The sequence below is a fragment of the Chelonia mydas genome, chromosome 2 (genome assembly GCF_015237465.2).
Source record: "Chelonia mydas isolate rCheMyd1 chromosome 2, rCheMyd1.pri.v2, whole genome shotgun sequence".
In the NCBI taxonomy this organism is placed as follows: Eukaryota; Metazoa; Chordata; order Testudines; family Cheloniidae; genus Chelonia; species Chelonia mydas.
Genome location: NC_057850.1, coordinates 216,385,914 through 216,401,003, shown reverse-complemented (window position 1 = coordinate 216,401,003; position 15,090 = coordinate 216,385,914). Strand labels below are relative to the sequence as shown.

Here is a 15,090-nt window from a genome sequence, read left to right as displayed (position 1 = left end):
TGCCTGCAGTTAGTTACTAGGCTGAGGAGACTTGATCATGAATTACAGAGAGTGTTGTATCCTAAACTGGACAGCAATTTGCTCCCTTCAGAATTTTTTTTATCTTTATTTTGTGCGCAGTTAAGACTTCCATTTTAACAGTTTAATTTTAATTCATGGAACTAAGCCCCTCATTAGAGTGGTGGCTGCTAGTCACGTTGTGTAGATGTTTTTATCTTCTAAAAGGTAATCTTTGCAAGCTTCACACTTCCTACAAGGTAGGTTCTTTTCTGATGGAGCCATAATACTTAATTTAGTTTAGATGTTATATGGTTTTCTTTGAAAAACTAAATCGAGCATAGAAACTGATGGCATTTAATGTATGGAATGAATGGCTTGTAGAGGAAGTGAACCTTATATAGGGTTACCATGTTTCAGGTCCCCCAAAAGAGAACACTGCTGGGGAGGGGGAGCTGGAAAGGGGGGGTATAGTTGGGGGGTGCTGTAGAGGTGAGTGTGTATTGAGGGGTATTTGGGAGTGCTGGAGGTGGTACCAGGGGTGGCTCGAGGGGTGTGTATATAGAAAGGGGTATTTGGGGTGCTCCTGTAGGGATATATGTACTAGGAGTGGGTATTTGGGGGGTATTGGAGGGGTGCGTATGTACTGGAAGGGGTATTTGGGGGGTGAACAGGAGGGGGTACCTGGGGGCCTCACTCTTGAGATGGGGGGGCAGTGTTGCTCCATGTCATGGTGGCAGGGTGGCTGGTGCAGACCTGGGACGCAGCAACAGTCATCAGTCACCTGCCTCCCTGTGGGGCTCTGTACCTCCCCAGGGCTGGGAACCTGGGTGGGCAGGATCTGGCATCTGCGAGGGACCAATCAGATGCAGATGCAGGAAAGGGACCATCAGGAAGTGAACCTATCGGGGTTCTTTCTGAGCTGCAATGTCTGCTCCTCAAAAAAACACAGACATTGCCTCTTATTTGAAAAATCTGTCCAGACAGAGGGCGGAGGATCAAAATAGAGGCAATGTCTGGGAAAACCCGGACATTTGGTAACCCTAACCCCATATACAAAAGGAAGGTTTAGCATTAGCTTTGTATATGTGATAGAAGTCTCATAACTATACTGCTTCTTCAGTTTGTTCATTTAGATATAACCCAAAATATTTTCTTTGAATGACTAGATGGCCCAGGGAATTGGAATAGGATCCTGAGCCTTTCTAACTTGTTAATTTGAATAAATTCATTGGTTGTCAGTTGATTATCTCAGTTTGGGCTCTAAATGATCAAAAACTGAAATGCCTGATTTTTAGACTCTGGTTACCCATGCACAAAAATTCTAAGCTGGGTGCTTGTATTAGAAGAGTGCAGATGTCCATGCTCACAAAGTTTCACATGTACAAGTGGAAACTAGATAGTGGCCCCACTGAAAATCAGTCTCTTGTTCCTAAAACTGCAGCAGCAAAATATGCATGAATAAAGCACAGGTCTGCAAAGCAGAGTGCTTAATTACGTGTGCAGAGTGTTGTTTGCGTTCCCAAGTACTTTGTAATTTTGTGTGTGCAATATGCATCTGCTTATTTTTCAGAAAGACCTTAGGTGCTTAATTTTTTTATATTTATCCCCTGGTTTGCAGAGATATTTATGAACACTGCCCAGATCTTTCACTTTATGCCAAGTGAGTTAATGTATAAAATTGCTAGTAACAAAAGTTTCTGAAGACTCTGTGTGTGTGTGTGTGTGTGTGTGTGTGTAAAATATATATAATTAAAAAGTTGATATTCTGGATATAACTTGATTTAGGTTTTGACAGAATTTCACATATATTTACTAGGACATTTAATCTGATAAACAATATAGTAAATACCAAGAGCACAATTCTGCTTCCAGAGACAAGGGTCAGTTCCTGCCAAGGTCAATTGGAGTGACCCATCTATATGAGCACAGTTATGCTTCAAGGTATTATCAAAGATAACTAGGTAGTAGAGGTGTTAATAATATGCTGTCTGAAAAAAAGATTATTTGCAATAATATGAATTGAAGTATTGGCTATTTAAATGTAGGCTAGTGGTGGTGGTTTAAATTGGTCAATTTTAAGCTATTTTGTTAAAAGCGTGCTTCAGGGGTTCTCAACAAATTTTTGGGTGGCCTCAGAGTGCTGCCACCAACTCTTACTGGTGACTGCTCTGATTTTTTTCCTAGTTTGGTATATGCCCCTGGTTGATAGTTTGCCGTATGTTTTGGAAGGAGACGGAGAATGGCTAAAAATTTGTTGTCCTGCCAGTGAAAGTCTTTCACTGTTCAGAATGGGAAATGTGCTTTTATTATTGTTCCCATTTAATGTTTAACTCCATTAGGTGATGAAAAATTCATAGCTGGTCTGCTGCCGTTCAACATTGTCACGTCCTCTTTGGGTTGAATGTCAACAGGCTGCCTGAGCATGCACAGTGGAATCAGCCACTGTCTAAAGTTGTCCGTTTCATACCTATGGGATTTGGAGGTCCAGTTCCCATTAATTTTAATGGAAAGCTGGGGTCCAAATACGTAGGGAGCTTTCAAAATCTCATCCCTGGGATTATTTATTATTATTTATTTTTATATTGCAACTCTGCTTTAATTTAGTAATATTCAACTGTCCCTTTTATCTTTCATCTTGCTTTGAAGCTTTGAAATCAAAATTTCAACATCATTAATGGTGTATAATTGCATGTAGGATATTTAAACAAGCTAAATACCCATTGACATTTAGGGAGCCTGGATAAGATGTATTTGAGGGCATGACAAAGTCATATCTCATTAAAAAAAGATAAAATAAAACACAGTACTTGAAATGTTTTTGCAGGAACATTCAATAGAAAAACAAAGTGTTTTAATAGTCATTTTATTTAACTACTGTGTCAAAGCCTACATCTACATTACAAAGCCCTCAGCTAACGATTGTTAAATAGGGACACCCCAAGGAACCGTACGTGCCTATTGTCAATTTCTGAACATTTTGGCATGTTTTTTAAAAGGGCAGAGGAGGAGAGATACTCAAAATTGGATTCCTAATTTTCAATAGGTGTAAGAAAGAGGAGAATCTGGCTCTTTGTATTTTTCTCTAGGTACTTTCTGGCACTTGCTGACAATTGGAGCTTGCTGCTCATTCCTGTTATAACCTGCTAATAGCTATGGCCCCAGTCCTGTAAACTCTTATTCACATGCTTAACTTTAGGCATGTGAATCATTCCATTGACTTCAATGGGACAACTCACATACCGAAATTAAAAGTGCATACATGCTTGCAGGATCAGGAAGTAAGATGTATATGTGCATCTCCTGGTATGTTGGGTGATCTCCTTGATTTGTTGGCATTCTGGCGATTCCCCCTGCATATGGTGCAAATCTAGGGCTGGGGAGAGACGGAAGTAGATTTCATTTATAGGAAAGAGTGACAAGGGAGTGGTTAGAAAGGAACAGATCATAACATTTGATGTGTACATTAATCCTGTAATGTAGGATGTAGATTATGTCCCTTAAAATTTAATGTCTGAAATTATTATTTATTATTTGTATTCCCATAGTGCCTAGAAGCTCTAGTCATTGACCAGGAGCCCATTGTGGTAGGCACTGCACAATATAGAACTAAAATATTGTCCCTCTGGAGAGTTTACAATGCTAAGTATTATACTCATTAGGGCAGGCACCATGTAATTTTTATCTGCATTGTGAAGCACCTAGCAAGCTTTTAGGTAGTGTAGAATAATTAATAACACAACTACATGTGAATGACTCTTAACCTAGTGAAAAATGCAAATGAAACATTTGTCACACAGAGGAAAGGATAACATTTGGTATAATCCTAATTTTAAAATAAGAATAAAAATAGTTAATTAGGAAAAGTCTTATGTTGGCTGTTTAGATAATACATTCCCAATTTATCCCTGTGGCACTTGTTTCAGATTAAAGAGAGGCGAAATTTGATTTTCATATTACTGGAATAAAATTTAATTTAATTCTATCCCTACAGCTCCTTCATTTGCTTGAGTTACTAGTTTTCTCAGATTAAATAAATAAAGTGGCTTCTTGTTTATATGCTTCTATTAGGAAATATGATATAAACAGATATGCATTTGGATCATCGAAGGAACTAATCATTTTTCTGTGCAAGAAAGTAGCAAGAGAACATTCTGGTGGTCTGGAAATTGGAATCTGACAAGATTAGCATGATTTTTATTTGTCTGTAACTCATATTTGTATAAACTATTAGTTGAAGTCATAACATACACAGTAGAATCTCAGAGTTATGAATACCAGAGTCAACTGGCCAGTCAACCACACACATCATTTGGAACAAAAAGTACACAATCAGACAGCAGCAGAGACACCCCCGCCCCAAAAGGCAAAATACAGTACAGTACTGAGTTAAACATAAACAACTAAAAAAATAAAGGGAAAGCAGCATTTTTTTCTGCATAGTAAAGTTTCAAAGCTGTATTAAGTCAGTGTTCAGTTGTAAATTTTTGAAAGAACCATAGTGTTTTGTTCAGAGTTACGAACAACCTCTGTTCCTGAGGTGTTTGTAACTCTGAGGTTACAGGTTTCAGAGTAGCAGCCGTGTTAGTCTGTATTCGCAAAAAGAAAAGGAGTACTTGTGGCACCTTAGAAACTAACAGATTTATTTGCATCCGATGAAGTGAGCTGTAGCTCACGAAAGCTTATGCTCAAATAAATTTGTTAGTCTCTAAGGTGCCACAAGTCCTCCTTTTCTTTTTCTGAGGTTACAGTAGAACTTCTGTACTGTAATTCTACTGTAATGGCAAGGGCCTGAGTTAATGTTCAATATGGAAGGTGATAGGCAGTGGGCACATATTGCTAGTATTTAAAAATAAGCTGTACTGTTAGATCAAGTGCATTGTTCATGAGTCTGGCATAGAAAATTATATCCAGGAAGGCTTCAAAGGTGCTTGAGGGGAATATCTGTTCTATACCAATCCATACTGATCATCATGTGCGATACTGCACATAAACCAGAGTTTGACTGCGGAACCCAAATTTGACTTTGTCGGGTCCAAATATATGATGCATTGTTTTGAGGGTGTGTTCCCCTAGAAGTGGCACTTGTACCACTTAACGTCTTCTATTCTCTTACATTCACATACTCTTAACTCATGGGGAAAGGAGGAGAGAATAGCTATTTTAAATAGACTCTGATACTCCATGCTACTTTATTTTATATAGCACTTGCATGCCAAGGTGCAGACACCTTGGAATTACCTAAGATGGAACACTCAATCTTTATTACATTTGTCCTCACATTTTATGACCTTGGATATTTGAAGGGAGCAAAAATAGTCCGTGCATACTTATAGGCTCTCTCTGTTCTTTCAGTCGTCTTTGTGTAAATATTTGGTGGTATGATGAAGCTCATCACAATGTTGGGCAATTTTCCAGAGAAGTAGAGTTTCTTTAAATCTTCACAGCTGATTTTTTTTAGTTGGTCATTGATGTTACTTCTGAGGGTAGAACAGATATTTTTGACTGTCAGGAAACATTGCAAGGATACTGTATGTATATATTTAAGCATTCTCTGAAAGGCGGTGTGAATTGGGAAGGAGGAAGGCAGAGAGGGATTTTATATTGATGTTTCGCTGTATTTAAATGTTAACGTTGGGTGAAAGTGTATTTTTAAAGGATTAGATTGTACCTAGAGGATTGAATAGGCATATTTTTCATTAATTTGTACTGCCTGTGAAGAGATGCTTGACATCTCTTGAGTAGATAATCAAGATCCCTGCCTCAAAGAGTTTACTACACTCGTGCCAAAATTCCTCGCCGGGTGTGGTATTTATCTAACCTACATGACAAATTTATATTCCATAGAATGAAAGCATTGTTTGTTTGGTTCTCTTGTTTTACTTTCTAGCCCTTATAGTTGCAAAGTGTTTGTATTCAGAAGGTAAAGAGTATAATTCAAAGAAATAGCTACATTTTCAAATAATGTGCCGGTGCAGTTAATTTTTATAAGCCATTCTCACCCTTCCTGAGAGATGGTCTACTACTATTGACCAAGCTCCTTCCTTTCAAAATCTTATGTTCCCTCAGCTTTCATGATTTTGTCTTTTACTAGTTCTCCTATGACTCGCTGTATCTTCAGTTTTTTGCTCGGTGCATGGTCTTCGTCTCATCTCCAACTTTCAGCAGGGATCCCACCTGGCTCCATCTTTTGTCCCTTCTTTTCTCCCTCTACATCGTATCATCAGGTGATCTGTTATCTTTACACTTATTATTTATAGGTCTATTTCGCCACTCTAGATGTGGCTCCTTCTGTCACAATCTGCAACTCTGCTTGTGTGTCTGACATCTCATGCGTGTCCAGGCATCAACTTGAATTAAGCCTGGCCAAAACAGAGCTTCTGATCTCTCTTCTACCCTTCAAATCACTTCTATCACCTTGGACAACACCACTATCCTCCCAGTCACTCAGGCGCATAATCTGGGGCATGGTCTACACTAGGAAATTAGGTCAGTATAACTGCATCACTCAGGGGTGTGAAAAATCCATGCCCCGAGTGACACAGTTAAATGGACTTACCCCCTGATGTAAACAGTACTATGTCAGTGGGAGAATCCTCCCGTTGATCTAGCTACTGCCTCTCCGGGAGGTGGATTATCTACGCCAATGGGAGAACCCCTCCCACTGATATAGGTAGCATCTTCACTGAAGTGCTACAGTGGTGCAGCCGCAATTGTCCTACTCTAGCAGTTTATCTTGTAGACAAGGTGTGTGTAACTGAATCTTGCTGCTTCTTCCTACACAACGTCTCAAAGACCGATCTTTCTGCTCTGCCCACAGCACCAAAATTCTCATCCAGTGCCTGGTCTTGCATTTAACCCACTCGACTTTTATCTTCCCTGGCCATTACTATTGCAATGTTGCCCCAAGAAGTCCAGTAAAGAGCTGCTGCCAAAATATTCCTCCTGATTTGCTCCCCGTTCACCTTTCTATCACCTTGACTTCAGGGCCCTTCACAACTTAGCCCTGCCCTACCTCACTGTGTTACTAAGTTCTCATGCCTTTGGCCACCACCTTTACTGCACCAGTGTTCCCAATAGTTCCTGCCAGCCAGTCATCTCCTCTTTCAAAATGCCCTCGTTCTTTTTCTCATACTGTCACTTAATATTAGGAGTGTCAAACCATTAAAAAAATTAATCGTAATTAATCACATGATTTAAAAATAGCAATTAATTGAGCAATTAATCCCATTGTTAATAATAGAATACCATTTATTTCAATATTTCTGGATTTTTTCCAATATATTGATTTCAATTACAACACAGAATGCAAAGTGTACAGTGCTCACTTTATATTCATTTTGATTACAAGTATTTGCACTGTAAAAAAACAAAAGAAATGTTTGTAGTGTAGTGCCATCTCTTTAGCATGAAAGTTGAACTTACAAATGTAGAATTATGTGCAAAAAAATCTGTATTCAAAAATAAAACAATGTCAATTTTTTGACCCTGCAAGTCCACTCAGTCCTACTGCTTGTTCAGCCAATTGTTCAGACAAAAAAGTTTGTTAACATTTACAGGAGATAATGCTGCCCGCTTCTTGTTTACAATGTCACCTGAAAGTGAGAACAGGCATTCTCATGGCACTTTTGTAGCCGTCATTGCAAGATATTTACATGCCAGATGTGCTAAAGATTCATTGGTCCCTTCATACTTCAGCCACCATTCCAAGGGATATGCGTCCATGCTGATGATGGGTTCTGCTTGATAACAATCCAAAGCAGTGTGGACCGATGCATTTCCATTTTAATTATCTGAGTCAGATGCCACCAGCAGAAGGTTGATATTATTTTTTGGTGGTTTGGGTTCTGTAGTTTCCGCATCGGAGTGTTGCTCTTTTAAGACTTCTGAAAGCATGCTCCACACCTCGTCCCTCTCAGATTTTGGAAGGCACTTCAGATTCTTAAACCTTGGGTTGAGTGCTGTAGCTATCTTTAGAAATCTCTCATTGATACCTTCTTTGCATTTTATGAAATCTGCAGTGAAAGTGTTCTTAAAAGAACAACGTGCTGGGTCATCATCCGAGACTGCTATAACATGAAATATGTGGCAGAATTCAGGTAAAACAGAGCAGGGGATGTCCAATTCTCCCCCAAGGAGTTCAGTCACAAATTTAATTGACACATTATTTTTTTAACAAGCGTCGTCAGTATGGAAGCATGTCCTCTGGAATGGTGGCCGAAGCATGAAGGGGGATACACATTTTAGCATACCTGACATGTAAATACCTTGCAATGCCAGCTGCAAAAGTGCCATGCAAATGCCTGTTCTCACTTTCTTGTGACCGTGTAAATAAGAAGAGGGCAGCATTTTCTCCTGTAAATGTACACAAACTTGTTTGTGTGACATTCTATACCTTGGGGGAGCATCCTGGAACCCCCATATTCCTCATTTTTATATAATCGTGATCTTACCTTACAAGGCATGCTTTATATGTATCGGGAAAGGTTATGATCTGCTGAAAGTAATTTCTCTATCCATATATGTATATTATTAATGCATATGAAGTTATGAGAATTGTGTTGTATGCTGTAAATTGGGGAATCACCAGATATTAGCTTCTCAGAGGCAACAGCAAGGAAAGTAACCAACACCCGGGCGGGGTTTCAAACAATCCATCAACAGCCATTGTCCAGCAAGGGAGCTACAATTCAATAACTCACCTGCATGAGACCACACCAGGGGAATTGCTCAACCTTGCCTAGAGATTCAGTAATGCCCACCAGACATGCCTGGACTTGTTTGTTCCCCAAGCACATGGGATTGAGGGAACAAAACAGAACAGAGCAGGAACCATGCTTCGCCTTTTCTTCTGCTCCCAACTATAGTGCAAGCAACTAAGACACTGAGAAGACAAGACTCCAACAGAGGAGATTGTTCCTTAAACCTGAGCCAAACCTGTATATTAAGGACCGCAATATCCAGTGGGGTGAGAAAAACAGGTTAATCTAGATGTCACCGAGTCTAATGGGTTTGAGAGTTTAGACTGTATGCTTATATTTTATTTCTTTTGGTAACTAACTCTGACTTTTTGCCTATCACTTAAAATCTGCCTTTTATAGTCAATACACTTGTTTAATCGTTTATTTTTACCAGTGAGTTTGTATGAAGTGTGGGGCAAATCTCCTCAGGTTTTGCAAAGGCTGTGTATGTCAATTTTCCATTGATGAAGTGGTGAACCAATTAATAAATCTGCAGTGCCCATCTTGAGAAGTGCAAGACTGTATATTCCTGAGGTACAGTGTTGGGGGCTAGGAGGATTTGGCTGGTGCCTTTCTCTGTGTGATTAATGAGTGGCTCTCGGAGCATTCATGCAATCTAGCTGGGTGTGTGGGGCACCACATGCTGTTGTGCTGAGTGATCATTGCACCTGGAGGGGCTTGCTGCTGGTCACTAACAAGCCATTGTGAGAGACAGCCCAGGCTAAAGAAAGTTAAGGGGGCACAGCAGTTCCCACAGTCCCAGGTTACACCCTGGGGGGATCCTGTCACAGTTTGTCTTGGTGATTGGCTGTAGAAGTAGGACTGAGTGGACTTGTAGGCTCTGAAGTTTTACATTGTTTTGTTTTTGAGTGCAGTTATGTGACAACAAAAATTCTACATTTGTAAGTTGCACTTTCATGACAGAGATTGCACTACTGTACTTGTATGAGGTGAATTTAAAATATTATTTCTTTTGTGTATCATTTTTACAGTGCAAGTATTTGTAATCAAAAATATACACTTTGATTTCGATTACAACACAGAATACAATATATATGAAACTGTAGAAAAACATTCAAAATATTTAATACATTTCAGTTGGTATTCTATTGTGTAACAATGCGATTAAAACTGTGATTAATCACAATTAATTGTTTTTGAGTTAATCACGTGAGTTAATTGCAACTAATGGACAGCCCTACTTTATATATGTGAAAAGCTCCCAGAAAAAACTGTGTACAGCCAGTACCTTATCATCCTTCAGATCCCTCATCAAGAGTCATTCTGCCTGATGCCTGCAGAATCATCCTGCCGGTTGACCATGAATAGGCAGGTGACTGTTCCTCTTCCTTCCTTTTCCTTACACCTTTACTCTTATAGCTCCCCAATCCCTGCTATTCCCCTTCACTCTTTCCAACCCAAGTAAAAAGAAAACAACAAAACTGTGGCTGTTTTTGTTTGCTTGGGTCATAATTCCCGATGTAATTGTACCTCTGACTCCTTCATGGTTTCTTCAAGGGCACTCTGCTTAAATCTCAAGCCTCTAGCTGTCACCTTTCTCATACAGTCCTATCACTCTCTGCCTCTAGACTAGGTATTTAGGCGGCAATTCACTGTGATCACCTTAGCAGGTCTGATTTTAGTTCAGCACCTGCAATTCTGCTCTCTCAAGGGCTCTGACAGGGTTAGCTAGTGATGAGCCAGCCTTCATGAAGCAAAGTATTATTTATTCAGAACAAAAGCATTACAAAGAAATCCTATTTTAAATAAAATAAAGAGCTTACATGCAGGTTTTAGTTTACCAGTCACAGCTTGTGTGTTGTATCCCTATCCCTTTGTCTCTGCTGGTGTCTTTTAGACTGTAAACCCTTTGGGTGGGGACAGTATCTCCCTGTAGCTTTTGTGTGCTACCAAAATATAAATGTTTAATTGTCAATGTCATCTGTGACAAAGCTCCAACCTTGTTTCAGGGGGTCCCGCACTTCCTGGTGGATTACGCTAGCCTCAGAGGCTCACTGTGACCCTCCGCATAGCCCTCCTCTCTCTAGAGGCAAGGGTCACAGCCTACTGAGCCATTTTCATCACTGGTTACTTATGTAACTGGTAAACTGAGATATTAATTGTGACAGATATGGCAATTTCCTGCAATATCTTTGGGAGATTTTACTGTATTTAGTTTATGTATCATTGTGGGCCAGGGACTGTATGTAATTCCATGAACAATGGAATTCTAAGAACAATGCAGGGTAGTTAGGCAAACTCACTCAGATTGTAACACCTCTGAAGAAGTAGCACCACCTAGTTTGCATTTATTAGGTCAAACTGGATTCTTCAGAACCCAACAGTAAAAGAGAGGACTTTGGGTAAATAGCCTGAGTTTAAACGACTCAGGGCCTCCTTTCTGATCCAGCAAATGGACAAGACCTTCTGTCCTGGGAGGCCCTAATACTTCCTGGGAACGTTTCAAAGTACTTTGGTCTACTGAGGCCCCATAAGACTGATGGGTGACCTGTGGTGAGATTTTAGCATGGATATAAAGGAACTTTTATTGTTCTGTGTTTCCTCTGGAATGCTTTCACCTTAAGAATAAAGGTGCTTGCTTATAAAGGGCTGTGTTGTAACTTGTGACTGCTGGCAGTTACTGCTGTTCAGAGCCTTCAAAGAGAAAGCAAAATGCAGGTGCTGGCCTGGTTAGATAGTCTGGCTTGCTGGAGAGATCTCAGTGTAGTCAGAGAATGGCGCAGCCTGGAAAAACCTTGGGCTGAAGGCAAAGACCAGCAGGTCTGTGCCCAAGAGAAGTGACAGTTGGAAGCATAGAGTAGATGCCTTTAGTGGACCATGGAGGGGAAAATACAGGTACAGTTGCCCTGATCTGTGACACTGATGCAGGGGCTGGCAAACTTTTTGGCCTGAGGGTCACATCAGGTTTCTAAAATTATATGGAAGGCTGGTTAGGGGAGGCTGTGCTTCCCCAAACAGCCAGGCATGGCCCAGCCCCCGTCCCCTATCCATCCCCCCCTGCTTCTCGCCCCCTGACGGCCCCCCCGGGACTCCTGCCCCATCCAACCTCCCCTGTTCCCTGTCCCTTGACTGCCCCCAGACCTCCCACCCCTGACTGCCCCCTGCTGCCCCATCCAACCCCTCCTCTTATTCCTGACTTCCCACCTGGAACCCCTACCCCATCTAAACACCCCTTCTACCTGCAGCTATACCTCTTTGAAGAATCTTCATCTTGAACCCAAATTTATTTCCACACCATACAAACGTGCTGTTGATAAGTTTTATTACAGTAATTGACTGACCACAGAAATCATAGCTCAGGTAATGGGAAACTTTTATTAAAAGAATAAATCCCACATCATTTCAAGCTCCTTTATTCAAGCTCCCTGACTGCCCCTGGAACCCCTGCCTCTGACTGCCCCCCGCCGCCCCATCCAACCCCCTCTCTCCTTCCTGACTGCCCCCCCGGGACTCCTGCCCCCATTCAACCCCCCAGTTCCCCGCTCTCTGACCACCCTGACCCCTATCCACACCCCCACCCCCTGACCACCACCCTGAGCTCCCCTGCCCTCTATCCAACCCCTCCTGCCCCTTTACCGCGCTGTCTGGAGCACCGGTGGCTGGTGGTGCTACAGCCGCGCTGCCCAGAGCACCAGCACCAGGCTGGAGCCAGCCACTCCACCACGCAGCACAGAGCACCGGGTCAGGCTGCGGCTCTGCGGCCACATTCCCCAGCAAGAACTCGCCACCCAGAGCATTGCGCCAGTGGTGCAGTGAGCTGAGGCTGCGGGGGGAGGGGAAATAACAGGGGACGGCTGGGGGCTAGCCTACCAGGCCAGGAGCTCAGGGGCCGGCAGGACAGTCCCGAGGGCCGTAGTTTGCCCACCTCTGCACTAATGTTTCTGGTGGGCCTGATCTTGCTTTTGAAGACAAGCTTTTAACCAGTGCATTTTCATAGTGCTCTTGCTGTGAACTGCTGCTTTGGAACTTGTATTATTTGTTCCAATTTTGAAAGGTGTAATATAGCGCGCCCCGCCTCCCACCTCCCCCCCCGCCACCCCCCAAATAGCATGCCAGCACCTTGGGAGGAGAAATACTGTCCTTAGGACTATACCTGCAACTATAGCTCTTTGAAGAATCTTCATCTTGAACCCAAATTTATTTCCACTCCACACAAACGTGCTGTTGATACGTTTTATTAGAGTAATTGACTGACCACAGAAATCATAGCTCAGGTAATGGGAAACTTTTATTAACGGAATAAATCCCACATCATTTCAAGCTCCTTTATCTTTTTGTTAATTTCTATCTCATTTTGGAGCGTTGTCACATTTTTAAAGACCTGTGTTAAGCATTAGCAGGTTGAGAATTATAGGTGTGAGGTTTGCCAATCACTTGAGAGGAGTTTCAGTTATGAACAGTGGTTCATTTTTAAACAATTTAAATAGCTGCTTGACTTAACACTTGCATGGTATTTATCAAGACAGATTCAGCAGAGCATAGTATACAGGAAACTATTAGCTTCAGCTGCTAAACTGAACTGCTATTCAACTGTAGCATAGAAAGAAGTCCTGCCACAGATTACCCTTGTTGATTTTTATGGTAGCTGCACCTTTGCACATGCCATGTAGGCTGGCTGATGCTTGTTTTACATTTGTATGATCCCGGGTGGGGGGAGAAGGGGAGATATAGTTTGAGGGACAGTGGGTGCCATCTGTATGTTCACGTGCATTGTATTTCATTCCTCATGAACACAGTAGTTACTAGTAGGGTTACTTTACCATTTTCTCTATGGCACTGAAGTCTGGATGCAAATTTCGTTAGCTGTTCCTTGTTCTGGCTACAATAAATGCATGTGTAAGTTAATTAGTTGGCATTGTATGTCTGGTTTGAGTTCAGTCAGAATCACGTTCAGGTTTCCACGTGTAAAAGGACATTATGGGAGTACGTAACTTTTGTAGGGTATATGTAAGTTTTGTAGGGTAACTTATTTATTCAGCAATTTGGGCCAGGATGGAAGGGAGGGAATCTCACAGAAGTGTGGAATTCAGTGGATAAATGTGACCAAGAGACTTACTGGCAGAGACTCTCTTGAGTCTCCCTGGTGGTTCTAACCCCCTCAAAAGAGGGTGAAGTGTAAACTGTGGTCCAAGCTGCATGTCCCGGCCTGGGTGGGCTGAGAGATATCTCTGTTTAGGTAGCCATCTTGACCTTGGGGTCTGCCAGTCAGGATAAAGTGTGGCTTGTGGTTGGGCCAGTCAGCCACAGATGCAGTTTTTTTGCCTGCGTTATCCCTAACTTGCGACACAATTTTGATGGATCCTGTAGCCAACAGATTAGGTTGAGGATGGTGCTCAGGTTTGAAGAACAGCAGGGATCAGGTCTAGATTTGGTGTATTGAAATCTCATAAAACTTTGTGTCCAAATGACAGAAATCTTGCAAGACTGGGAAAACATGGAAATCTTATGAGATCAGCTAGTTCTGATGTGATTTTGCTCATCTTGGTTAACGTCAGAACTGAATCTCTCTGCTTTGGATGCTTTTATTTGCACAGCTAAAATTTTCCATTGTTTTCTAAAGGCTTGTCTACTCAGGAACACTCAGGAAAATTAATCTGAATTAAGTTTCAAAGTAGATTAGTTAAACCACATTAAACCCCGTGTGGACAATCTGATTTAGAATTAAAGTGGTCTTAATTCAATCTAGTTTAATTTGCTTTGTGAATTAAGATAAAATGAATTAAGGCTATGAATCCACTTTGAAAGTTAATTTGGATTAATTTTCTTGAGTGTCCCAGTGTAGCCATACCCTCAGTTTTGCATTTAGATATCTATGTAACTTGTTTGTCATAACCAGTTCCTTTCCTTGACCTCATGCATTTTTTTTCTGTCTTGAGTCATGTACTAGCTGAGCATTCTACTGTGTAATGAGAAATTTGGTGAATACTATTTCCACTTTTTATATGAGCAAATTATTTTCCTCTGCGTTTCCACTTAAGTAATATGAAAGTGAGATTTCTGCAGGATGGGAATTCCTACAGAATAAGGTCAGAGTTATTTTAAAAATATAATTTTCATTTGATTGTAAATTTTGTGACAGGTGAAAATCACAACCTAGAATAGTGAAGTCCCTTATTATCCACCAAACAGGGACAGCACTGGCAGCAGCAGTGTCAACTTCCCTACACTTTTCCTACTCATGTGTCTAAAGTCAGATTGTCTCTAGGGGTGAGAAGCTGGTTCACTGTCTATGCAGTTAAGTCAAAGTGTGTATGGATAAACTGCCACATTTGGAGCAAACTGCATTAGTTTCTGTGGCTTGCGTATCAGTCCACTAGGAACTGGACTGAGA

The 15,090-nt window shown here is 41.3% G+C and overlaps 1 protein-coding gene across 6 annotated transcripts in view; it reads left to right on the top strand.

Moving 5' to 3' along the window:
• VPS50 (VPS50 subunit of EARP/GARPII complex) overlaps nucleotides 1-15,090 on the top strand; it is a 195,510-nt gene that overhangs the window by 160,062 nt on the left and 20,358 nt on the right. The gene's annotated exons all lie outside the window — the stretch shown is intronic.